Source organism: Oncorhynchus kisutch, linkage group LG5 (assembly GCF_002021735.2).
Source record: "Oncorhynchus kisutch isolate 150728-3 linkage group LG5, Okis_V2, whole genome shotgun sequence".
In the NCBI taxonomy this organism is placed as follows: domain Eukaryota; kingdom Metazoa; phylum Chordata; class Actinopteri; order Salmoniformes; family Salmonidae; genus Oncorhynchus; species Oncorhynchus kisutch.
The window spans coordinates 40,535,803-40,562,297 of NC_034178.2; the positions used below are offsets into that span (position 1 = coordinate 40,535,803).

General features: G+C 41.7%; 1 long non-coding RNA gene across 1 annotated transcript; it reads right to left on the reverse strand.

The window, feature by feature from the left end:
• Positions 1–4,353: 4,353 nt before the first annotated feature.
• On the reverse strand, positions 4,354–26,360 carry LOC116374202 (uncharacterized). The gene is made up of 3 exons (XR_004210024.1): positions 26,243–26,360; positions 20,617–20,722; positions 4,354–4,403 (listed from the first exon to the last, which is right to left on the reverse strand). It is a non-coding gene; the product is annotated as an uncharacterized LOC116374202 (long non-coding RNA).
• Between the last annotated feature and the right edge of the window lie 135 nt (positions 26,361–26,495).

Genomic DNA, 26,495 nt, shown 5'->3' on the forward strand with positions numbered 1-26,495 from the left:
TTTTGCCATCTAGAAAGCAGCAGGTGAAAAACCAGTCCACATCACACCGAAAAACTAATTAAAACAGGCAAGGAAAAATAACAACTTTGAGATTGTTGGGAAAGAGGTATGTGGGTTCTCCATATAACTCAACCGTGGACGGAAATGAAGGGGTATTGAATGGGCTTGTACTTTTTGAAGTTGCCATGGCAAGTAATTTGTTCACAAATATGAACAACCCTTGGCGGCTTGGCTAGTTACAGACACCCCAATATAAATGGAGTCAAGAGTGTAGATTTGTCTCCCACTCTGTAGTCCAGTCATCTAGAACACAAGGCTTACCGTTGGGAACCTACAAGTGTTGATAGTGCTTTCTCCTCCATTCATAGTAAATTATGAAAAGTGCTTAATTGGTGGTTGTGCGTAGCTTTTTTAATACATTTCTTCCAAAGAATAATTGCATATGGGAAATGTCCGGCCCCACTGCAATGAACCTTTTTTACATCTGGCTCCTGTAAGAATATACACTGCTCAAAAAAATAAAGGGAACACTTAAACAACACAATGTAACTCCAAGTCAATCACACTTCTGTGAAATCAAACTGTCCACTTAGGAAGCAACACTGATTGACAATAAATTTCACATGCTGTTGTGCAAATGGAATAGACAACAGGTGGAAATTATAGGCAATTAGCAAGACACCCCCAATAAAGGAGTGGTTCTGCAGGTGATAACCACAGACCACTTCTCAGTTCCTATGCTTCCTGGCTGATGTTTTGGTTACTTTTGAATGCTGGCGGTGCTTTCACTCTAGTGGTAGCATGAGACGGAGTCTACAACCCACACAAGTGGCTCAGGTAGTGCAGCTCATCCAGGATGGCACATCAATGCGAGCTGTGGCAAGAAGGTTTGCTGTGTCTGTCAGCGTAGTGTCCAGAGCATGGAGGCACTACCAGGAGACAGGCCAGTACATCAGGAGACGTGGAGGAGGCCGTAGGAGGGCAACAACCCAGCAGCAGGACCGCTATCTCTGCCTTTGTGCAAGGAGGAGCAGGAGGAGCACTGCCAGAGCCCTGCAAAATGCCCTCCAGCAGGCCACAAATGTGCATGTGTCTGCTCAAACGGTCAGAAACAGACTCCATGAGGGTGGTATGAGGGCCCGACGTCCACAGGTGGGGGTTTTGCTTACAGCCCAACACCGTGCAGAGAACACCAAGATTGGCAAATTCGCCACTTGCGCCCTGTGCTCTTCACAGATGAAAGCAGGTTCACACTGAGCACATGTGACAGACGTGACAGTCTGGAGACGCCGTGGAGAACGTTCTGCTGCCTGCAACATCCTCCAGCATGACCGGTTTGGCGGTGGGTCAGTCATGGTGTGGGGTGGCATTTCTTTGGGGGGCCGCACAGCCCTCCATGTCCTCACCAGAGGTAGCCTGACTGCCATTGGGTTCCCGAGATGAGATCCTCAGACCCCTTGTGAGACCATATGCTGGTGCGGTTGGCCCTGGGGTCCTCCTAATGCAAGACAATGCTAGACCTTGTGGCTGGAATGTGTCAGCAGTTCCTGCAAGAGGAAGATATTGATGCTATGGACTGGCCCGCCCGTTCCCCAGACCTGAATCCAATTGAGCACATCTGGGACATCATGTCTCGCTCCATCCACCAACGCCACGTTGCACCACAGACTGTCCAAGAGTTGCACGCCCAATTTTTCAGTTTTTGATTTGTTAAAAAATTTTGAAATATCCAATAAATGTCGTTCCACTTCATGATTGTGTCCCACTTGTTGTTGATTCTTCACAAAAAAATACAGTTTTATATCTTTATGTTTGAAGCCTGAAATGTGGCAAAAGGTCGCAAAGTTCAAGGGGGCTGAATACTTTCGCAAGGCACTGTATATCAAATTGTCATTTAGATACAACCAATTCTAAATACAACCAATCTTCCATATCAACAGGCATATATCAAATCCATCCTATCTTGACAAGATCACAGAGACACACTGACTGGCACATAGACATTGTGGAGCCAAGAGATACACGCTTGACCTCTCCCCTCTCTCCGGCCCAAACAACTTAGTCTTGACATAGAACAGATACTGCAACCCTGCCGCAGTATTATACAAAAATAATATTCTGATGAGAAGTAACTTACAAACATATGATGAATATAAAACATCTTAACTATGTTACCACCTAATTCTGATTATTCCCCAACACTATACCTAAAGTGGCTTGGGAAAGCATTTTTCCTGTTTTGTTGCCTTACAACCTGGAATTAAAATGGATTTTTGGGGGGTTTGTATAATTTGATTTACACAACATACCTGCCACTTTGAAGATGCAACATATTTTTATTGTGAAACAAACAAGAAATAATACATAAAAACTGAAAACTTGAGCATGCGTAACTATTCACCCCCCCCCCCTAAAGTCAATACTTTGTTGAGCCACCTTTTGCAGCAATTACAGCTGTAAGTCTCTTGGGGTATGTTTCTATAAGCTTGGCACATCTGCCCACTGGGATTTTTGCCCATTCTTCAAGGCAAAACTGCTCCAGCTCCTTCAAGTTGGATGGGTTCCACTGGTGTACAGCAATCTTTAAGTCATACCACAGATTCTCAATTGGATTGAGTTCTTGACTTTGACTAGGCCATTCCAAGACATTTAAATGTTTCCCCTTAAACCACTCAAGTGTTGCTTTAGCAGTATGCTTAGGGTCATTGTCCTGCTGGAAGGTGAACCTCAAATCTATGGAAGACTGAAACAGGTTTCCCTCAAGAATTTCCCTGCACCATCCATCATTTCTTCAATTCTGACTAGATTCTCAACCCCTGCCAATGAAAAACATCCCCACAGCATGATGCTGCCACCACCATGCTTCACTGTGGGGATGTTTTTCTCGGGGTGATAGGAGATGTTGGGTTTTCCTTGATGGCCAAAAAGCTACATTTTAGTCTCATCTGACCAGAGTACCTTCTTCCATAAGTTTGGGGGAGTCTCTCACATGCCTTTTGGTGAACACAAAATGTGTTTGCTTATTTTTTCTTTAAGCAATGGCTTTTTTATGGCCACTCTCCCGTAAAGCCCAGCTCTGTGGAGTGTGCGGCTTAAAGTGGTCCTATGGACAGATACTCCAATCTCCGCTGTGGAGCTTTGAAGCTCCTTCAAGGTTATCTTTGTTCTCTTTGTAGCCTCTCTGGTTAATGCCCTCCTTGCCTGGTCCGTGAGTTTTGGTGGGCGGCCCTCTCTTGGCAGGTTTTTGTGATGCCATATTATTTCAATTTTTTCAATAATGGATTTAATGGCGCTCCGTGGGATGTTCAATTTTTTTTTTTTTTTTTTACAACCCAACCCTGATCTGTACTTCTCCACAACTTTGTCCCTGACCTGTTTGGAGAGATCCTTGGTGGTTTCCCTTGCTTAGTGGTGCTGCAGTCTCTGGGGCCTTTCAGAACTGTTACGCGGAGTGGAACAGGGGAACCCAAGAGCAGACTCAGACGAGGAGGCTGGGATGAAGTAACCAAGGTATTTATTGAAACACAGGGGAGATGGAGTGCAGGTCAGGGGAATCTCGGGCGGGTTGCTGGAAACCAGGTGCGGATGCTGAGGCTGGAGCGAGAGGGGTTGAGACAGGGTAAGCAGGTCCGGAGGGGAATCCAAGGGAGTAGTAGAGTGGGGAATCCCACACATGAATGGTCTCAAGATGCTTTACTGTTGGCATGACACAGGGCTGATTGTAGTGCTCACCTTGTCTTCTTCGGACAAGCTTCTTTTTTTTCCGGATGCCCCAAACAATCAGAGAAAATGACTCTACCCCAGTTCTCAGCAGTCCAATCCCTGTACCTTTTGCAGAATATCAGTCTGTCCCCGATGTTTTTCCTCGAGAGAAGTGGCTTCTTTGCTGTCCTTCTTGACACCAGGCCATCCTCCAAAAGTCTTCGCCTCACTGTGCGTACAGATGCAGTCACACCTGCCTGCTGCCATTCCTGAGCAAGCTCTGTACTGGTGGTGCCCCGATCCCGCAGCTGAATCAACTTTAGGAGACGGTCCTGGCACTTGCTGGACTTTCTTGGGCGCCCTGAAGCCTTCTTCACAACAATTGAACCGCTCTCCTTGAAGTTCTTGATGATCTGATAAATGGTTGATTTAGGTGCAATCTTACTGGCAGCAATATCCTTGCCTGTGAAGCCCTTTTTGTGCAAAGCAATGATGACGGCACGTGTTTCCTTGCAGGTAACCATGATTGACAGAGGAAGAACAATGATTCCAAGCACCACCCTCCTTTTGAAGCTTCCAGCCTGTTATTCGAACTCAATCAGCATGACAGAGTGATCTCCAGCTTTGTCCTCGTCAACACTCACACCTGTGTTAACAAGAGAGTCACTGACATGATGTCAGCTGGTCCTTTTGTGGCAGGGCTGAAATGCAATGGAAATGTTTTTGGGGATTCAGTTCATTTGCATGGCAAAGAGGCATTTTACAATTAATTGCAATTCATCTGATCACTCTTCATAACATTCTGGACTATATGCAAATTGCCATCATACAAACTGAGGCAGCAGACTTTGTGAAAATTTATATTTGTGTCATTCTCAACTTTTGGCCACGACTGTAGTGAAGACATCAAAACTATGAAATAACACATATGGAATAATGTAGTAACAAAAACAAGTGTGAAACAAAATATTTTTTATTCTTCAAATAGCCACCCTTTGTCTTGATGACAGCTTTGCACACGCTTGGCATTCTCTCAACCAGCTTCATGAGGTAGCCACCTGGAATGCATTGCTTGGAATATTTTGTCTCAGCCTCCAGTATTTATGCTGCAGTAGTTTATGTGTCGGGGGGCTGGGGTCAGTTTGTTATATCTGGAGTACTTCTCCTGTCCTATTCGGTGTCCTGTGTGAATCTAAGTGTGCGTTCTCTAATTCTCTCCTTCTCTCTTTCTTTCTCTCTCTCGGAGGACCTGAGCCCTAGGACCATGCCCCAGGACTACCTGACATGATGACTCCTTGCTGTCCCCAGTCCACCTGGCCATGCTGCTGCTCCAGTTTCAACTTCCACCTGACTGTGCTGCTGCTCCAGTTTCAACTGTTCTGCCTTATTATTATTCGACCATGCTGGTCATTTATGAACATTTGAACATCTTGGCCATGTTCTGTTATAATCTCCACCCGGCACAGCCAGAAGAGGACTGGCCACCCCACATAGCCTGGTTCCTCTCTAGGTTTCTTCCTAGGTATTGGCCTTTCTAGGGAGTTTTTCCTAGCCACCGTGCTTCTACACCTGCATTGCTTGCTGTTTGGGGTTTTAGGCTGGGTTTCTGTACAGCACTTTGAGATATCAGCTGATGTACGAAGGGCTATATAAATAAATTTGATTTGATTTGATTTGAATTAACAGGTGTGCCTTCTTAAAATTAATGCATTTGAGCCAACCAGTTGTGTTGTGACATGGTAGGGGGGGTATACAGAAGATACCAAATAGGGCTAAAAGTCTCCAAGCATTTATTTGGGCTTCAATTTCTGAGGCTGGTAACTCTAATGAACTTATCCTCCGCAGAAAATGTAACTCTGGGTCTTCCATTCCTGTGGCGGTCCTCATGAGAGCCAGTTTCATCATAGTGTTTGATGATTTTTGTGACTGCACTTGAAGAAACTTTCAAAGTTCTTGAAATTTTCCGGATTGACTGAACTTCAATGTCTTATAGTAATGATGGACTGTCGTTTCTCAAGAAATGGACTTGGTCTTTTACCAAATAGGGCTCTCTTCTGTATACCACCCCTACCTTGTCACAACACAACTGATTGGCTCAAACACATTAAGAAGGAAAGAAATTCCACAAACTAACTTTTAACAAGGCACACCTGTTAATTGAAATGCATTCCAGGTGACTTCCTCATGAAGCTGGTTGAGAGAATGCCAAGAGTGTGCAAAGCTGTCATCAAGGCAAAGGGTGGCTACTATTACGGCTTTCTTCCGTTGAAGGAGAGTCGGACCAAAATGCAGCGTGGTTAGTTCGATACATGTTTAATGAATGAATGAAAATACGAACTAAATACAAAAACGGAAATGTGAAAACCTAATACAGCCTGTCTGGTGAAAACAAACACACTGAGACAGGAACAATCACCCACAAACACACAGTGAAACCCAGGCTACCTAAATATGGTTCCCAATCAGAGACAACGAGAATCACCTGACTCTGATTGAGAACCTCAGGCAGCCATAGACTATGCTAGACACCCCTACTCAGCCACAATCCCAATACCTACTAAAACCCCCAATACCACAACACAACACAAAATAACCCCATGTCACACCCTGGCCTGACCAAATAAATATATAAACACAAAATACTAAGACCAGGGCGTGACAGCTACTTTTTGATTACTACATGATTACATTTGTTATTTCATAGTTTTGATGTATTCACTATTATTCTACAATCTAGAAAATAGTAAAAATAAAGAAAAACCCTTGAATGAGTAGGTGTTTAAACTTTTGACTGGTACTGTATATTGAAAAAAATTATAGATATGGCATCAATGTTGAAAATCTGACTACCCCCTAGTTTATCATTGTCTGCATCCGGCTTTGATCGTAGTGTAATGAAGCAGGCAGGGAGTGTGAACTCGTCCGTGATGGTTGGCAACCTTCTGGCCTGTAGCCCCCCAGTAAATGTAGAACTGTCCCTAGAAAAACACTACCTGTCAAACAAACTGGATTTGAATTTGATGGCCATTATCCATGATTGATTGTTCATTTGAGCACTGTGTCTTTCTTAGTTGTCTCTTTACATTTCCTAATAACATTATTTTTAAGATTGCTTGTGCTCAAACAAACTTAAGGCCAGGCACTGCACCCTATCAGAATACACTTTTATCAGTTGAATGTGGACACAAATATAGCTTTTTTGTATTGTAATTATTCTGAAATATTGTATACAATATGCAAATTAGGTGATCTCATTAAATATGTGCATATTTTCATATTATTCAAATAAATGTTTCTGTACACTGGATGCAGTCAGTCTAAATATTTTGATTTCATTTTGTTAAGACACTCCAGGACCGGCTTACACATTGTGGATGCATACTTTTTTCATCTTTCTACCTGTAAAATACTAAAGAAAAAGGCACATAAAATGAATTTTGCCCTATTTTTCAGAAGAAAATGTAATGTAGAATAAAATTGACAACATCAATAATTCCCTATGGATAAGTATGGAGAATAATTCTAAGGATAACCATGCAAAATTTGATGTCATCCTGCAACATAACAGTTCCATGATGACTGAAAACACATCCTTTGTATGAACGAGTGACACATTTCCAGGCAATAGCGGTCCATTTAAAATCAATTAATTATTCCCTCGTCCCTTGCCCTGCAATCGTCAACTCATCAGACGTCATCAGAAGTGTCCAGTTAATTTGAGGGCTGAGGGGAGTGGGTGTGTCTTTTAAGTGTTTGGAATGCAGCCATAGGGACCCCCTTTGCTAATTAGCTACCTAGCATGCCCCGAACACCTGTGCGTAACGGAAAGCCTTGAGAAAGTTGCTGTCACTGAAAAATACAGTCTGCAGTAACTGTGTTAAAGCCGGGTAACACCATGTACAGTAAGTGTATATTTTGCACTTGTGAAATTATTTTCATGTGATATGAAATACTACTAATATGAAATAATATCGCAATTGATGATCGATTCACGTGTAGATGGAGTACTTGGCTGTTTTGGCTGCCAGACCCAGTCTACCTATGAAAATAACATATAATAAAGGTCTTTGGACCTTAAGCAGTAACGGTACATTTTGTGCTAAACTTTCCCATAGCCCGTCATCGACTACAGTTTGGCCATAGAACTAACAAGTTTATGAATTGCCTGTCTTTTCACAGTGACCGGCTGCCACCTTGTGGTATTTCTTAGTAGCATGCTTTGGTAGTGATACATCTGCAAACTGCACTACATGTTTGCAAAGGGTTCAAACCGATTCATGATTGATCTGGCAATTTGGTTCTGCGACTCAATTGCGGAGCCTCCACAGGCTTGCAGAGGCCAAATAAAGCTCCATACCGCATCATTGTGTACGAGCTCATTTCTGCTTGATCCGAAAATGTGGTCGGAGGCACCATATGAATGTTGGGACGCAAATTGAGCTATGTACCGCATCGCTTTTCGCCTCTCAAATTTTGTAAGAGCCAATTTTTGTTTGATCTGCACATGCTGTCGAAGGTGCCATTTGGATGGTGTGACGCCATTGCATTGCATAGCCTCATATCATGCATTTTCAAAGACACAAGTAGGCATATCAGATTTCAAATATGTGGTTACATTGGGAAGAAGTGGAATAATAAAATACGTTTGGGGAATAACAGTAGTGTTCTTGCTGACAAGAAAATAAATGACCCTATATTTTAGCCCAGTGTTAAGATTTAGAATTGTCCCACTGATCAGACTAAATAAAGTAAATGAATAATAAAATCTCCTGAAGACAAGATTACATAGATCTGCCCCTACACCTAACCAAACTCTACTTCTATGTTTTCCCACTCTAGAAGCAAACGTACGTTTTGAGATTACAATCTGTTTGACAAAATTATTTTCATAGTTAAAAATCAGGCAGAGCATATATATATATGTATGTATGTCTATTTTGCATGTTATTTTGGAATTGGCTACGTGTCACATATCAGTTTGCAAACAATATATTTTTTTAAATAATAATATAGGTGAACATATTTAGGTGTAAATGAACTACTAGCCAGTTGTTGTTGCCCATGGTGGAATCGTATCTAACCAACTGGCTCCTAAAGCCAATGTGAGATGTCTATGTGCCCATGAACTGTTGGATTCTGTGTTTTACATTATAGCCATTACCATATATATGATTGAATATTATCTGCTGTTGGCTTGGGTGGATGTATGTATGTGTTATGCAACATAGCTGACTTAAAACATTGTTAACAGTTTCAGGGCCATGGGCCTTTCTCATGATGGAAAAATACAGAGTAGCATGAAGACAGGAACTGTTTAATGAGTTGGGGGGGGGGGGGCACATTCAGAGCGGGGTGTTGCGAGAACAAGCGGCCTTTTGTTAGATAACAGGAGCCAAGTGCGAGATAACGGTATCGAGCATGAGTGCATAGATATTCTTCACGGCAAGTTTCATCTATCAACTGGAGCGCCCGGGGGCTGGTACCAGCTCGTACGACAACAATCAATAATAGGGTGGGTGAGTCTTTACCACGCCCAGTCTCTACTGTGATAGGCCAACAGACGGGTTGGAACTATGTCTATCACATTATAAAGAATACTGTTTACATACATCCTGTCAGTTCTCTGTTCTGCCCTGCGTGGTATTACAGTGAGCCCGTATATACGAAAGTTCCATTTGCCATTATTACAAATAGATATGTCAATCATTGAAATCAAGTCTAAGAAACGGAAGATCTGTTCTATGTGCGCTATTTATATGTTTCCCGTTCGTAAGTTTTGTATTTTGTGTCTTTTTCTTTCGGTTTTATACACCAGCTGAAAATACAATATTTTTGGTTATGGGAAATATATTTTACAGCCGTTTAGATGGTACAACGATGCTCTACACCAGGGTTTCCCAAACTCGGTACTGGGACCCTGGGTGCACGTTTTGTATTTTGCCCTAGCACTACACAGCCAAATAAAATAATAAAGCTTAATAATGAGTTAGTTATTTGAATCAGCTGCGTAGTGTTAGGGCAAAACCCAAAACGTGCACCCCTTGAGGACCGAGGTTGCATTCCAAACACGTAAAAGACACACCCTATCCCCTCAGCCCTCAAATTAAGCGGACACTTCTGATGACGTCTGACGAGTATACTCTTGCAGGGCGAGGGAGGTAGGAATTATTTTTAAATGGACCGATTGTGTTTTCAGCCACCGGTAGCTTGTGGGTGCTTTATATGCGCCACAGTCAATTATGATTGCGTGTCTACTTCTATTAACTAGAAGAAGACATAGGGGGGCGACTAAGACAGACTTTGGTCCATCTTGGGTTAGTTATAAAACATATTTTGGTGCATCTTTAAATAGTGATCCATTCTGACTACTATATTTGTCGTGACACAGGACCACGTGCTGACATAGACCAATCACAGATCGACAGGCTCAGGCAGGATGAAAACAACGATCATGATCCTTTGCTTGTTACTGCCACTTTTACCAAAACCTTAGCATTGGTAGCTGAGCTGTTTTATAAGACAGGCTGCCAACTCTCACTGCATTGGCCGTGAGACACGCATTTCACCCTCTTCTCACGGTTCACCTCATATCTCAAGCATTGAAAACACCCTAATTAGTCAAATAAAGGCAGTCAACTTTTGAACTGTGCTCCAAGTAATTTTGAAATCAGCATCTGCAATTGAACATCACCAGCGGTACCTAATAATATTGTTCTGGGTTGCCTCAGCACTGAACCGCGGCACACTGAAGCATATGATTGGTCTAGTTATGTGAGGAATCAAGGGGATTGGATGTGGCGTTTTTTAAGAAATGCCCCTCAGATTAGAGTGGAGTTGAATGGAGAGAGAATGTTCTCTGCTGGTTTTAGAAAACTGTAAAACGAGTAACATGGTAGCGCTGTTTTATGTAAAAAGTTGTCAACAAAATTAGGTAGCTCTTACTCTCGTCCGGCCTATTTCAAAGATTTTGAAAGTATGATGTTGACATGATCAGTCCAATCAAAGCTATGGTACATATAATGTGATTTGACATAATTTTATCTGTGGCCAATGACCTTGAGCCTTCTTTGATGGGCACTTCTATTTTTATTTTTGTTTTTTATTTTTTTTATTTTTGTTTTTCCCCCCAATTTCATGGTATCAAGTTGTCCCATCGCTGCAACCTCCGTATGGACTCGGGAGAGGTGAAGGTCGAGAGCCATGCATACTCCAAAACACAACACAGCCAAGCAGCACTGCTTCTTGACACAATGCTCGCTTAACTCGGAAGCCAGCCACACCAATGTGTCAGAGGAAACACTGCACACCTGGCGACTGTGTCAGCGTGCATTGCGCCAATTGTGTGCCGCCCCATGGGTCTCCCGGTCGCGACAGAGCCTGGCCTCGAATCCGGATCACTGCGATGCAGTGCCTTAGACCACTGTGCCACTCCGGAGGCCCTTGATGGGCACTTCTAATGTAGATCTATCGCAGCTTGAATTTTCGTGTGACAGAACACTGAACCAATCACAGCGCAACTAGAGAACATTACCAACCCCTACACTCCGTATTTTCTGCTGGCTGCCCCACCACCACAGAAAGCACCGAGCTAGGTGACACTATTAATGCCAAAATAAAGTACTGGAAAAAACACATTATTGTTGGCTAGAACGGTACTGTTATTCCCCAAATGTATTTTATTATTCCACGTCTTCCCAAAATTGCCAGTGTATTGAAATCTGATATGCCTACTAGTATCTTTTGAAAATGACTTGATTAAGGCTATGTGTTTTTGCAGCCATTCATGGACAGACAGTTTTGTATAAGGCATACAAATAAGCATTGGATATTAAATACTGCAGGAATCAAATATCATTTTTGACATTTTAGTATTGTGCACACAGTAGGCAGAGATGGTTAAGGGACTCACAATTGTTTATATATAGAGTAAGCTGATGGCAAGGACATTCAACTAGTAGGCATAAACCACCTGAATATTAATATTCATTCTATTTTTCTTGAAGTTTGGGTGTGTTTTTTTAATTTTTTAGAAAATGTTATAATGAGAACATTTTCTAACATACAGTACCAGTAAAAACCTACTCATTCAAGGGTTTTCTTTATTTTCTACATTGTAGAATAATAGTGAAGACGAACTATGAAATAACACATGGAATCCTGTAGTAACCAAAAAGTGTTAAACAAATCAAAATATTTTAGATTCTTCAAAGTAGCCACCCGTTGCCTTGATGAAAGCTTTGCACACTCTTATACTCACACACTATAATGTATTAAATATTTTTTTCCCTCATGAATCTACACACAATACCACATAATGACAAGGCAAAAACAGGTTTTTCGAAATGTTTGCAAATGTATAAAAAATAAAAAACTGAAATCACATTTACATAAGTATTCAGACTTTTTACTCAGTATTTTGTTGAAGCACCATTGGTAGCAATTACAGCCTCGACTCTTTGGTAAGACGCTACAAGCTTGGCACACCTATATTTGGGGAGTTTCTCCCATTGTTCTCTGCAAATCCTCTCAAGCTCTATCAGGTTGGATGGGGAGCGTCGCTGCTCAGCTATTTTCAGGTCTCTCCAGAGATGTTCGATCTGGTTTCAGTCAGGGCTCTGGCTGGGCCACTCAAGGACATTCAGAGACTTGTCCCGAAGCCACTCCTGCGTTGTCTTGGCTGTGCTCAGGGTCGTTGTCCTGTTGGAAGGCAAACTTTCGCCCCAGTCTGAGGTCCTGAACGCTCTGGAGCAGGCTTTCATCATGTATCTCTTTCTCTCTCTCTCTCCGTTTCATCTTTACCTCCATCCTGACTAGTCTCCCAGTCCCTGCTGCAGAAAAACATCCCCACAGCATGATGCTGTCACCACCATGCTTCACCGTAGATTTGGTGCCAGGCATTCAGGCCAAAGACTTCAAACTTGGTTTCATCACACAAGAAAATCTTGTTTCTCAAGGTCAGTCTTTAGATGCCTTTTGGCAGACTCCAAGTGGGCTGTCATGTGCCTTTTACTGAGGAGTGGCTTCCGTCTGACCACTCTACCATAAAGGCCTGATTGGTGGAGTGCTAAAGAGATGGGAGAACCTTCCAGAAGGACAACCATCTCCACAGAGGATCTCTGGAGCTCTGTCACAGTGACCATCGGGTTCTTGGTCACCTCCCTGATCCAAGGCCCTTCTCCACCAATTGCTCAGTTTGGCTGGGCAACCAGCTCTAGTCTTGGTGGTTCCAAACTTCTTACATTTAAGAAGGCCACTGTGTTCTTGGCAACCTGCTGCAGAAACGTTTCTGTACCCTTCCCCAGATCTTTGCCCCGACACAATCCTGTCTCAGAGCTCTACGGACACTTCTTTCGACGTCATGGCTTGGTTTTTGCTCTGACATACACTGTCAACTGTGGGACCTTTTTATATAGACGTGTGTGTGTGTGTGTGCATTTCCAAACCATGTCCAATCAATTGAATTTACCACAGGTGGACTCCAAGTTGTAGAAATAGCTCAAGGATAATCAATAGAAACAGGATACACCTGAGCTCAATTTTGAGTCTCATAGCAAAGGATCTGAATACTTTTATGTAAATTATTTCTGTTTTTATTTTTTATAAATTTGTAAACATTTCTAAAAACCTGTTTTCGTTTGTCGTTATGGGATATAGTGTGTAGATTGCAGATTTAAAAATATATATTTTTTAAATACATTTTAGATTAAGGCTGTAATGTAACAAAATATGTAAAAAGTCAAGGGGTCTGAACACTTTCCGAAGGTACTGTATAGAAACCCTGGTTTGCTGATGCTATGTATTTGCCATTGAGAGGCTCTGAAGCCACCGGTTGGCCATATTGGCACTCCCAAGTAGGAGCAGTCCTCCATAGGAATGAATGGAATTCTACAGTATTTCAATTAAATGATTTCCAACAACATGTGAAAAGAGTCATGGGTAGTGAATACTTTCTGAAGGCACTGTATTTTAATGAAATGTCAAATAAATTACATGTATTTTGTTGTAGTGGGGACTGTAACGTTACTTTTTAAATGTTTTTATTTATTTGTATATTTAGCTCACATTATATCATGTAAAATTATGCATTAAGGTCTGCAATAGAATCAATTCACGAATGCATTTCTATAGCTTACAAAATATTTTTTTTACAATGGTGAGGGAGTGCCAAGGTGGCACGGTGGCTTGAACACAGTGCCCCTTATCAGTCATCGTGTGTGTGTATAAATTAATGCACACTGGCCGTATTGTTGCTATGGTGTGTCGAGGGACAAACAGTAATATTGCAGTTTTTCTTTATTTCTTCAAGCGATGGTATTTTAAGGGACTATGTGAGGCACATACGTTCAATTCGCGTAGGAGAAGGGTGCATTCCTGCATCTGCAGGAACCCCTCTTTATACTTCTATTGGTCCATTTTTAAGCTATGACTCCATACAGAAATGGTTTGCTGAGATCGGTGTGGAAGAACTTAACTGGCCTGCACAGAGCCCTGACCTCAACCCCATTGAACACCTTTGGGATGAATTGGAATGCCGACTGTGATCCAGGCCTAATCACCCAACATCATTGCCCGGCTTTACTAATGCTCTTGTGGCTGAATAGAAGCAAGTCCCCACATTAATGTTCTAACATCTGGTGGACAACCTTCCCAGAAGAGTGGAGACTTATAGCATCAAAGAGGGGACCAACTTCATATTAATGCCCATGAGTTTGGAATGAGATGTTTGACGAGACATACACTTCTGGTGAAATTACCTGACAAAGATCATTGCAGGATCTAAACGTTGTTTGTTTATTAATTAAAAATAAACCAAATAATTTCACCTTTATTTGGATGTTGTGCACCTGGTCACCAGGTGGGCAAGTTGAGAACAAGTTCTCATTTACAATTGCGACTTGGCCAAGATAAAGCAAAGCAGTTCGACACATGTTACACATGGAGTAAAACAAACATACAGTCAATAATACAGTAGAAACAAGTCTATATACGATGTGAGCAAATGAGGTGAGATAAGGGAGGTAAAGGCAAAAAAAGGCCATGGAGGCAAAGTAAATACAATATAGCAAGTAAAACACTAGAATGGTAGATTTGCAGTGGAAGAATGTGCAAAGTAGAAATAAAAATAATGGGGTGCAAATGAGCAAAATAAATAAATACAGTAGGGAAAGAGGTAGATGTTTGGGCTAAATTATAGGTGGGCTATGTACAGGTGCAATAATCTGTGAGCTGCTCTGACAGCTGGTGCTTAAAGCTAGTGAGGGAGATAAGTGTTTCCAGTTTCAGAGATTTTTGCAGTTCGTTCCAGTCATTGGCAGCAGAGAACTGGAAGGAGAGGCGGCCAAAGAAAGAATTGGTTTTGGGGGTGACCAGAGAGATATACCTGCTGGAACGCCTGCTACAGGTGGGTGATGCTGTGTTGACCAGCGAGCTGAGATAAGAGGGGACTTTACCTAGCAGGGTCTTGTAGATGACATGGAGCTAGTGGGTTTGGCGACGAGTATGAAGCGAGGGCCAGCCAACGAGAGCGTACAGGTCGCAATGGTGGGTAGTATATGGGGCTTTGGTGACAAAACGGATGTCACTGTGGTAGACTGCATCCAATTTCTTGAGTAGGGTATTGGAGGCTATTTTGTAAATGACATCGCCAAAGTCGAAGATTGGTAGAATGGTCAGTTTTACAAGGGTATGTTTGGCAGCAGGGCCAGAAGTATACAGAATGGTGTCGTCTGCGTAGAGGTGGATCATAGACTCACCAGCAGCAAAAGCGACATCATTGATGTATACAGAGAAGAGAGTCGGTCCAAGAATTGAACCCTGTGGCACCCCCATAGAGCCTTGAAAATAATACCAACGTTTCGACAGCCAAGCTGTCTTCATCAGGGTATAATCACAAACAATGCGGGATGACTCGTTTATATAGTGTCAAAAGACACAGGTGTCTGTAATCATGGCCAAGAGTGGCCTAATATCATTGGTTAATAATCAAATATTAAAATGTCATACAAAGAACAGCATACAAACAACAAATGGATAGCATACGATCATAGATTAATTTGACTACACAAGTTTACAAACAATTACAATGGCAAAGTCACAATAATCACAAGAATGGCTTAAGATCAAAGTCTACGTTGAGACCGAAGGGCGCAAGGGTCTTTAAATTAAAGATCCAGGCAGCCTCTCGTTTTAACAATAAATTATCAAGGTCACCCCCTCTCCTAGGGAGGGTGACATGTTCGATGCCAATATAACGCAGAGAATAAAAAAAAAGTGGCCTGCCTCCAAGAAGTGGGCCGCAACTGGATAAGTAAAGTTTTTACACCTAATGGTGCTACGATGCTCTGAGATACGTACTTTTAATTCGCTCTGTTTTACCAACATAATTTTTACCACAATGACAAGTTATAAGATAAATAACTGCCTAAGTGGAGCACGTAATAACACCTTTTATTGGGATCGATTTCCCTGTTTGTGGGTGTTTTGAAGGATCTACATTTATAAGTGCCATTGCATTGAGCACAGCCATTACATTTGTCATTTCCATCCAGTAGGGGCGCAAATAGACGTTCAGGAATATCTTGGGGTGGTAAATCAGAGTTTACCAATTGGTCTCTGAGATTTCTGCCCCGCGAGAATACGACCAAGGGAAGGTCCGAAAACACATTACCGAGACTATCATCGGATTTTAGGATGTGCCAATGTTTGAACAATTCCCTTAATTTGTTCAGAGCACTTTGAATAGCGGGTAGTTAGAACGCAAGAATGCGTCTTTTTGCGAGACTGAGCTTGAAAAAGGTCATGTACCCCCATAGAGACTGCCAGAGGTCCGGACAGCAGACCATCCGATTTGACACACTAAACTATATCAGAGAAGTAGTTGGTGAACCAGGCGAGGCAATCATTTGAGAAACCAAGGCTGTCGAGTCTGCCAATGAGGATGTGGTGATTGACAGAGTCGAAAGCCTTGGCCAGATCAATGAATACGGCTGCACAGTAGTGTTTCTTATCGATGGTGGTTAAGATATCGTTTAGGACCTTGAGCATGGCTGAAGTGCACCCATGACCAGCTCTGAAACCAGATTGCATAGCAGAGAGGGTATGGTGAGATTCGAAATAGTTGGTAATCTGTTTGTTGACTTGGCTTTCGAGGACCTTAGAAAGGCAGGGTAGGATAGATATAGGTCTGTAGCAGTTTGGGTCAAGAGTGTCGTCGTCGTCGTCCCCCCCCCCCTTTTGAAGAGCGGGATGATCGCAGCTGCTTTCCAATCTTTGGGAATCTCAGACGACACGAGAGGTTGAACAGGCTAGTAATAGGGGTGGCAACAATTTCGGCAGATAACTTTAGAAAGAAAGGGTCCAGATTGTCTAGCCCGGCTGATTTGTAGGGGTCCAGATTTTGCAGCTCTTTCAGAACATCAGCTGACTGGATTTGGGAGAAGGAGAAATGGGGAAGGCTTGGGCGAGTTGCTGTGGGGGGTGCAGTGCTGTTGAACGGGGTAGGGGTAAGCCAGGTGGAAAGCATGGCCAGCCGTAGAAAAATGCTTATTGAAATTCTCAATTATAGTAGATTTATCAGTGGTGACAGTGTTTCCTATCTTCAGTGCAGTGGGCAGCTGGGAGGAGGTTAATTAATTAAAAGGTACATGTTGGAGCCTACAGTATGAGTGTGCGAGCTCTATTTATTTTATTCCAACTTCTTTCGGCTCTGCACCCAGAATGTGTGTTTGATCACATCTGACTATCTATAACAAGCTAGCTCAGGTTACTTGAGATTGGGCAAAAAGGATGTGACTTGATCAAAGAGAACTTGTGTGGAGGAACCATGGGTGTTTCTCATCTTCTGTTCAGATGATATTCCCCCTACACTGTAACCGATTTCAAATGGTGCTAGAAATAGAAGAGACTCTAAACACCAAAAGAAAACAGTCAGCCTTGGCAAGAGGGGTCATGATGTGAGGTGTGATCCAGGGATTGCTGTCAGTCACTGGGGAGGTGTGTTGTGCTGGCGCTGCGATTCCAAGGCTAACATATTCCAGTGTGACATTTACATAATTGGACACGGAATAGAATGTTTTTATTGTCATGCGATCCCGTCAACAAATAATGTTAATCCCCACCAGTACCACCTAGCCAAATGTGTGCGAAATGATGAGACTGCCTTAGGCCTACTGTATGCATTCATCCGTCCTGCTTTAAATGGTGTCCTCCTTACACCAAGAACACTGATTTCAAATGGTGCTAGATATGTTATTGATACTCTAAAACACCGTCTGAAACCAGTTTCCAGGGGAAGTTATGGTCAGGGCTGTGTCTGAATCTCCATTGGCCTCCCAAGGCATCCAGCCCTGTAAGAAGTTTCAGAATAAAAATGGTTCATATCAAATGTTGATTAAACAGTAGGTGCTGTCTGTGCCTTGCTTTCAGTACTTATTGAACAGTATCAGCCACAGTTGCATAGGTTTCAAATGCAAGTTCAATACATCACAGCAGGATGCCAATCATAAAGGGCATATGTGGATAGTGCATAGACAAACGTTTCAGTTACTTCACATCTACCACTCCAATGTTAATGCTAATTTGTTATTATTTTTCCACTATGGCCTATATTGCCTTCTCTCGAATCTTACTACATTTGCGCACACTGTATATATATTTTTCTATTGTGTTATTGACTGTACTTTTGTTTATCCCATGTTTAACTCTATTGTTTGTGTCGCACTGCTTTGCTTTATCTTGGCCATGTCGCAGTTGTAAATGAGAACTTGTTCTCAATTGGCCTACCTGGTTAAATAAAGATGAAATAAATGAATTTTAAAAAACTCAACTATCATCAGGGTCATCAACGTATCACTTTTGGCATATTTTACATATTTGAGCTTTTCTCGTCTCTCCTTTTTGGATTTGTCAATTATTACTTGTACTGTCATGTATGAACAGGTTTTGATTTAAGACATTTTTATTCCTTTGCAGGATGGGTACCAAAGCTAAATTGCACATGTACCATCATCATGGATACCTTACAAGGAGGAAGATGCCCAGTGTCACCAATTAAATGCTCTGGTGTAAGAAACCCTACTGGAAGATCAGCTAAATACACATACAGTTCAAGTCGGAAGTTTAAATACACCTTAGCCAAATACATCTAAACTCAGTTTTTCACAATTCCTGACATTTAATCCTAGTAAAAATTCCCTGTCTTAGGTCTGTTAGGATCACCACTTTATTTTAAGAATGTGAAATGTCAGAATAATAGTAGAGTGATTGATTTATTTGAGATTTATTTATTTCATCACATACCCAGTGGGTCAGAAGTTTACATACACTCAATTAGTATTTGGTTGCATTGCCTTAAATTTTTTTAACTTGGGTCATGTGTTTCAGGTAGCTTTCCACAAGCTTCCCACAATAAGTTGGGTGAATTTTGGCCCATTCCTCCTGACAGAGCTGGTGTACTGAGTCAGGCTTGTAGGCCTCCTTGCTCGCACACGCTTTTTCAGTTCTGCCCACAAATTTTCTATATGATTGAGGTCAGGTCTTTGTGATGGCCACTCCAATACCTTGACTTTGTTGTCCTTAAGCCATTTTGCCACAACTTTGGAAGTATGTTTGGGGTCATTGTCCATTTGGAAGACCCATTTGCGACCAAGCTTTAACTTCCTGACTAATGTCTTGATGTTGCTTCAATATATCCACATAATTTTCCTACCTTATGATGCCATCTATTTTGTGAAGTGCACCAGTCCATCCTGCAGCAAAGCACCTCCACAACATGATGCTGCCACCCCCGTTCTTCACAGTTGAGATGGTGTTCTTCGGCTTGCAAGCCTCCCCCTTTTCCTCCAAACATAACGATGGTCATTATGGCCAAACAGTTCTATTTTGGTTTCATCAGACCAGAGGACATTTCTCCAAAAAGTACAATCTTTGTCCCCATGTGCAGTTGCAAACCGTAGTCTGGCTTTTTTATGGCGGTTTTGGAGCAGTGGCTTCTTCCTTGATAAGCGGTCTTTCAGGTTATGTCAATTTATAGGACTCGTTTTTCTGTGGATATAGATACTTTTGTACCGGTTTCCTCCAGGATCTTCACAAGGTCCTTTGCTGTTGATCTGGGATTGATTTGCACTTTTCGCATCAAAGTATGTTCATCTCTAGGAGACAGAACACATCTCCTTCCAGAGCGGTATGATGGCTGCGTGGTCCCATGATGTTTATACTATTGTTTGTACAGATGAACATGGTACCTTCAGGCGTTTGGAAATTGCCCCCAAGGATGAACCAGACCTTCAGGCGTTTGGAAATTGCTCCCAAGGATGAACTAGACTTTTTTCTGAGGTCTTTGCTGATTTCTTTAGATTTTCCCATGATGTCAAGCAAAGAGGCACTGAGTTTGAATGTAGGCCTTGAAATACATCCACAGGTACACCTCCAATTGACTCACATGATGTCAATTAGCCTATGAGAAGCTTCTAAAGCCATGACATAATTTTCTAGAATTTTCCAAGCTGTTTAAAGGCACAGTCAACTTCTGACCCACTGGAATTGTGATATAGTGAAATAATCTGTCTGTAAACAATTGTTGTAAAAAAATTACTTGTCATGTCATGCTCAAAGTAGATGTCCTAACTATAGTTAACAAATTTGTGGAGTGGTTGAAAAATTAGTTTTAATGACTCTAACCTAAGTGTATGTAAACTTCTGACTTCAACTGTATAATGATATTCTACTAACTGTAAATGAATTAATGTAGACATAGATATGATTACTTGAAACTATTTAGCCAATCAAACTGTAAAGGCTTCGTGCAGTTAACTAAATCTGAGGTTCATGGCTTGGAATCATGTGTAGAGAGAACTTAGTCTGTTGGGAAGGCTGAATTTGATTTCCGTTTTGTTGCATGAGAGACCATTTGATTACCTTGTACAGATATATTCCTGTTAAGTAGAGAACAGCAGGCCCATCTCTCCCCTTAATAACATTCTGGAATGCACCCATCCCTTCTGGCCATCATGGGGTGTCCGCACTGCAAGAGACAACATAAAAGAGATGTCATCTTCACTGTTTGAGTGAGTATGTTTCAAGGAATGTGTTCCTATGTTGGTTAATAGACTCATGCAGAGTTGGATAGAGAAAGAGTATGTTAAGCAGAACTAGGGACACAACATCTGGGTTACAATATCTGTCTTCCTCAATCAACATTGGATAGGCTACATAATAAAAGATCTCACGACTCTCCCATACAACAACAAAAACGATGCTTGTCACTGATTGGGTTTAGAACTTCCAATGAGGAGGTCTCACTAGACATGGGGTGTCAAACAAATTTTGCCCAATGGGGTGCATTCGGTCTTCAACGAGGTCTGGAGGGCCACATTGAAAATGTGTTATATTTCCTCACTGTCAAAATTTGAAAAACAATAGTCCATAGTTTTTTACATTTTCGATGCTCCCTGATTTTCTAGCTTTCATTTGGGTGAATATTAGGGACCTGGACACAGTCAAGAAACGTCTACAGTTTTGTATTGGATTTAGGCATTTTGAAGTATATTAAGTTTTGTTTTTTTACTTTGGGGGGGGTTTACTCAAACCACCCGTGGGCCGGATTGGACCCGGGGGCCATATATTTGACACACCTGCCCTAGACTAATAGGGGACAAATGCATCCACTGAGCCTGTGTTACAGTTGCTGCATGATAAAGTATTCCATCCCATTACTACTGCTGCCAACTTTGAGTCACCAAGCGAGCAAGGTTAAGGACTCTCTGATCTGGAGCCATGATATACAGGGCTCTATGATGCCGCTTTAAAAGGGAAGCTCTTCCAGGAAGCATAGCCTGGAACCCTCCCCTGGCTGACAGGGCTTGAGACAGAGAGCGAGAGCAGGGAGAAGGAGACGACAGAAGAAAAAGGCACATAACCAGCTGGTCGCTCTGCTGGCACACTGAGGAGGAGAGGGATCAATCCGTCAAGGCCTCCAAGAGCCACACTGCAACTTACTTCCTGGCAGGAAAAGTACGCCACTCACCCTTGCTCTCACTGCAGAAAAAGTGGGTAGGAAGGGAGGTTGCAGCTGGTTGGCACAATGGCCAGGGTAAGAAAAGTGATGTCTAGCTTCCCATGGATCTCCTTTGTCTCCTGCGGATTTCCTGAAAATCAACACATGCCTTGTATCCTCCCCTGAGCCTCCCTCTGTCCATTCGACAAGCATACAGTCTTTTGGCCAATTAAGGGTTTCACTGCAGGTGTCAGAGTATTACAGAGGAGAAATGATCTGGAATAAGAATAAAACAGGAATATCTCTCACTGCAGGAATATTAATTCCAAAGAAGAACATCTGGCTGCCACATAATCAGCATCCTCCAGGCATCCACACTCTTCCCTGAAAGAAGACAGCATCTCAAATGACAAAGCAGTAGAGCACAAATTATGAATACAAACATTTAAAAAATGGAGGGCAAGGTAAACGGGCTTTAAAGTTCTTCCTAATTGAAAATAAAATTACACTGGCTGTACCGACATAAAAAAAACTGACATAACTAATTCCAAAATATCCTCTTCTGTCTACCTCTCACAATTTACCATCTCTCACCTGTCTTGCCATATCCTCCACTACAATGACTGTTACATTAGCAGATTGGTTGTGTTCTTTTTTCACAACAAAGTTTAGTTTGACAGTCAGCCTCACTTACAACCAGAAGCTCTTAAGACTAGTGTGTAAGCTCACAGTCTCTCCAATGAATTTATTCAGCGGTTCCAGGAATTCCCCCTGTATACCTAAACACATTGAATGCAGCTTCTTGAACTACTCAGGCTGGCAGCCTCACCACTATACCGTCATCTAGTTCTAGGGCCACCGTGACCTCCTCTTTCTTCCCTCTCCCTGTTTTTTTCCGATCTTCTCTTTCCTCTCTGCTTCAACATTGTCAAATGTGAATTTGGGTCTCTTTCCCTCTCTTTCGTTTGTTTGTTTTCTCGCTCACTATTTCTCCATACTGTTTGCAGTTGCTCTGTTTTCTGCTTCAGAGCTGAGTTCACTTTTGCTTACCAAGTCACCGGACTGTCAACTGCTTTTAAAGGTGCATCGTTCCCTTTTAAACCAAAACAGGGAGGCCGTTGTGTGGCCCTTTATTTGTTTTTAGGCTGTCAAGTGTGTCAGTTGGTATTGCAACGCCTATGTGATACATACATTTTTTTTGTAGAGCCATGTATACTTTAAGGCATACTGACATAACATGCAGGAGGGGTGGAGGGGGTTAGGTGACGACAAAGCATTGACAGATTATCCTCTGATAGATTAGAGGTCCTAATTTAGCTGGCATGCAATGAGATAATGGAGGTACATTAACATTCAAAACTGTTAAAGTTAATCGTATGAAAATTGTAATCTATCCCCATGTTTTGTATGTTATATCTTGTATAATTGTAAGAAGAAGGGGCACATTGACTTATCTGGTAGGTAGCAGAAACGATGAAGGAGATGGCGCAGCAAAGCTTTTTTGACTACCTCACTGAGGTGCAGTGAGGCAGAGGTAAAACATAAGGTTTGAGGCATGAAGTGTTGAGGGTATATTGCATTCCTCATCGCCCTGAGAACAGGGACTTTGAAAGAAAAAGCAACAAATTGAGACAGAGATGAGCTACATTAGTGGACAACCTGATCAGGCTGCTGATAAGCGGGACATTGTGTTTGGCTGGCAGTAGGGTGGGGTTAGCGGCGGGGCTATTGACGGAAGAGTTGGCTTACATCCTGTTCCACCTCTTGCTCTGCCTGTAGTGAAATATAAGCTGCATGTCACATGATCTGAGAGTTGGAGACAAATGACCTGCAGGTTTTTCTGTTTCGTACAAATACTTTGGTCAGTAGTCCATGGGTTCACTACGCTTCACATGAAGCAATTTACTGCTGTATATGCAGATAATTACTCTAATGGAGTTTTGCATGTCAGTGACGTATTGGAAATAAATAGTATTATTAACAGGGACAATAACAAAGCAACGCAAATAAATAAAAAAATTGTGCAAGAGGTTTTTCCCCTCAGCAGCACTTTAAGTGCAGAGCTGATAATGATGCCTGTGAACGAACACCGCTTCTTCCCACTTGTCTATTTATACATCATCATCCAGCAGGCAGTGGGGTTTAATTTTAGCACTGTCATCTCTCAGCAGTATTCCACCTTCCAAACTCTCAGCTCCATGTAGGAGGGATAAGGCTCTGTTGTAAAGACAGGTGCCAGGGTCTCTTTTTTTTTTTCTCTAAATTTAATTTACATGTGATTCAGTTCCTGCAGTAAACAACAACATTTAGTTTGGATGTTTTCCTGTCATTGCTACGGATTGACAGATGCAGTGTATTGGCAGACAGAGATAGCACCTGATTTTGCTAAATTAATTTAAATTGCACATTTTAAGTTTTTGTTTCATAGTCCTCAAAAAAAACATTGAAATACTGCAGCTATTTTAAATTAAGAAAAGTTGTTCTTAAACACGTGTGTCTGCTTCTGTTTGTTTGACTGGAACAGCAGAAAAACTGGTATTGATGTAACAGATTTTCCTTGTCTCTGAAAGTGGGCCAGATCATTAACTGGTCAGTAGAGGGTGGGTATGGTAAACGTTTGAATTCTTTGTTATGAAACAGCTTTTTTATATCAAAATATATAGAAACATAAAATAATTTAGTCAGTCTACAGCATCTTGCAAGCTTGAATGTGTCTTTTCTATTCAGAATATAACATGGGAAGTTATTTTAATGCACCTTTCTTTTTGACATACTAGCATACTGACGGACTCTTTTTAGTGACTGGGCAGATCTACTTGGTGGGGGCGATCAGTGATGGTCCTGTACTGTGAATCATTTTCACCTGTGGAGTTTCATGACCTGCCCCCCAGGCTGAAGCAATGGGACGGACCTAGACATCGATAATTAGGGTCATTAGCCAGGGCTGGGAAGCTTCCCACTGGACACAGATGTCAGTTCATCTAGTTCAAATGTACAATTGGTTGAGTTGTCAGCTAACATGAATTCAACATTAAATTAACAAAAAATGTCACTAGGTCATTGGATTTAGGTTAAAAGTTGAGAGAAAAAAATACTAAATTCCATTTACGTTGATGACTTTTTTTCAAATCCAATCAGTTTTTCATGTTGATTCAACGTCGTCATATGAAATGTTGGGGTTGAAATGACATGGAAACAACATTGATTCAACCAGTTTTTGCCCAGTGGGTTGTGGTTTGACTGTCAACAATAAGTGGCATCACAAACAGGTGTGTCGAGCACCTATTGTGAAAAAGGCTTTCTCTGGCAGGTGTACATTTAATTATGTTCCCAATAGAAACGAGGCAAGCCTGCTAACTGACTTAACGTATTTGTACATCCTGTCATGCCAATACAGAAAAGGAGAAATCCAGGGGGTTAGCTTCTCTTATTTTTCACAATTTAAAACTGAGCTCATTTAGGCCCCTTCAGTTGATTATTCTGTCTGTAAATTATTGTAATATGTTCCAAAAATATCTACTTAATATGAAGCCTATATACTAGAGCTGGAGATGATAATGCATTGCCACGAATGGAGAAAAGTCAAGTCATGTGAATATGCCCAACAGCGCCCCTACACTCCGGGGAAGTAGCCTACATGGTGTTTTGGTTTGTTTACATCTAGGTATATCAAGTGCGCACTGTCATGCAATCACAACACCAAATATGTCAGTATGGCCTTCATTCACATAAGTCATAAGATTCTTATTAATATATTATGTAAGTAGCACGCATAGTCCTTTATAAACGCGAACTTACTCATTATAAACATGACTATATAGTCTACAGTCACTTAATTTAATCGGTAACAGCTTGTTTTGTAAACAAGTACTTTTTTGGATAATTTTCTGTCTTGATTTTATTATTGGGCTTTATTGTGTTTGATGTTTTAAACCGCCATGAGGAAATAAGTAGTGATCGTGCCAATATTAAGTGCAAGTGCGTAACATCCTCCTCGCTCCTATTTACGCACATCCATCTCTTGCGCAGCATCCTATTCCCAATCCCCGCTTCACACGCCATCTCGTCGCAAACAGTTTTAGCCTGCCTAACATTCCTCTATCCAAAACAAATAGCCTATATTAAGTAATCGGCTTCATGCTATGTTTCTGAGGGGTTTCCCGTATCTGCGGGGTAAGCTACAATTCCCACCGGATTCCATTGCGTTTGTCACAATAGCACTCGCTCTGACGCAGACAAATGTAACTATTTACCTGTCGATTATAATTGAGAATGGTAATTGTATTAGATTAGTTTACTACCTCCACTATATGTAACGTTTACTAAATTGGCACTTTCATATTTATTTGAAGGCGAAGAGCATTTTAAGAGGACCATATCCACAATCACTATATTATAGGCTATATCAGATTTGTTTATAGATGTTTGTGATAACACATTGTATTAGATAAATGTGTCGTTACAACATCGTTTGCATTAGGCTACTGAAATTGGCAACACGTCTCAGTAATTCCTAGAATAAAACTATGATTTAGCCTGATAGCTTACCTCAACGTATGTCTTCTTTCCTCCCTTGGCGACCCTTTCGGCTAGATCATGTTTTCAATAACTGGACAGCACCTGTTTCCATAAAGCACCCCTCACATTATTACAGTATCCCCATCGATTTTTCCATAGCGCAACACCCGAAGCCCGCCCCTGACACTCCCCCTTTGGCTGGTTGGCCAGGCCTTGGTGAATTATTTTTGCCTACGTCGGAATCACATGTGGTTGACGCATGTTTACAAACATTGGATGAGAT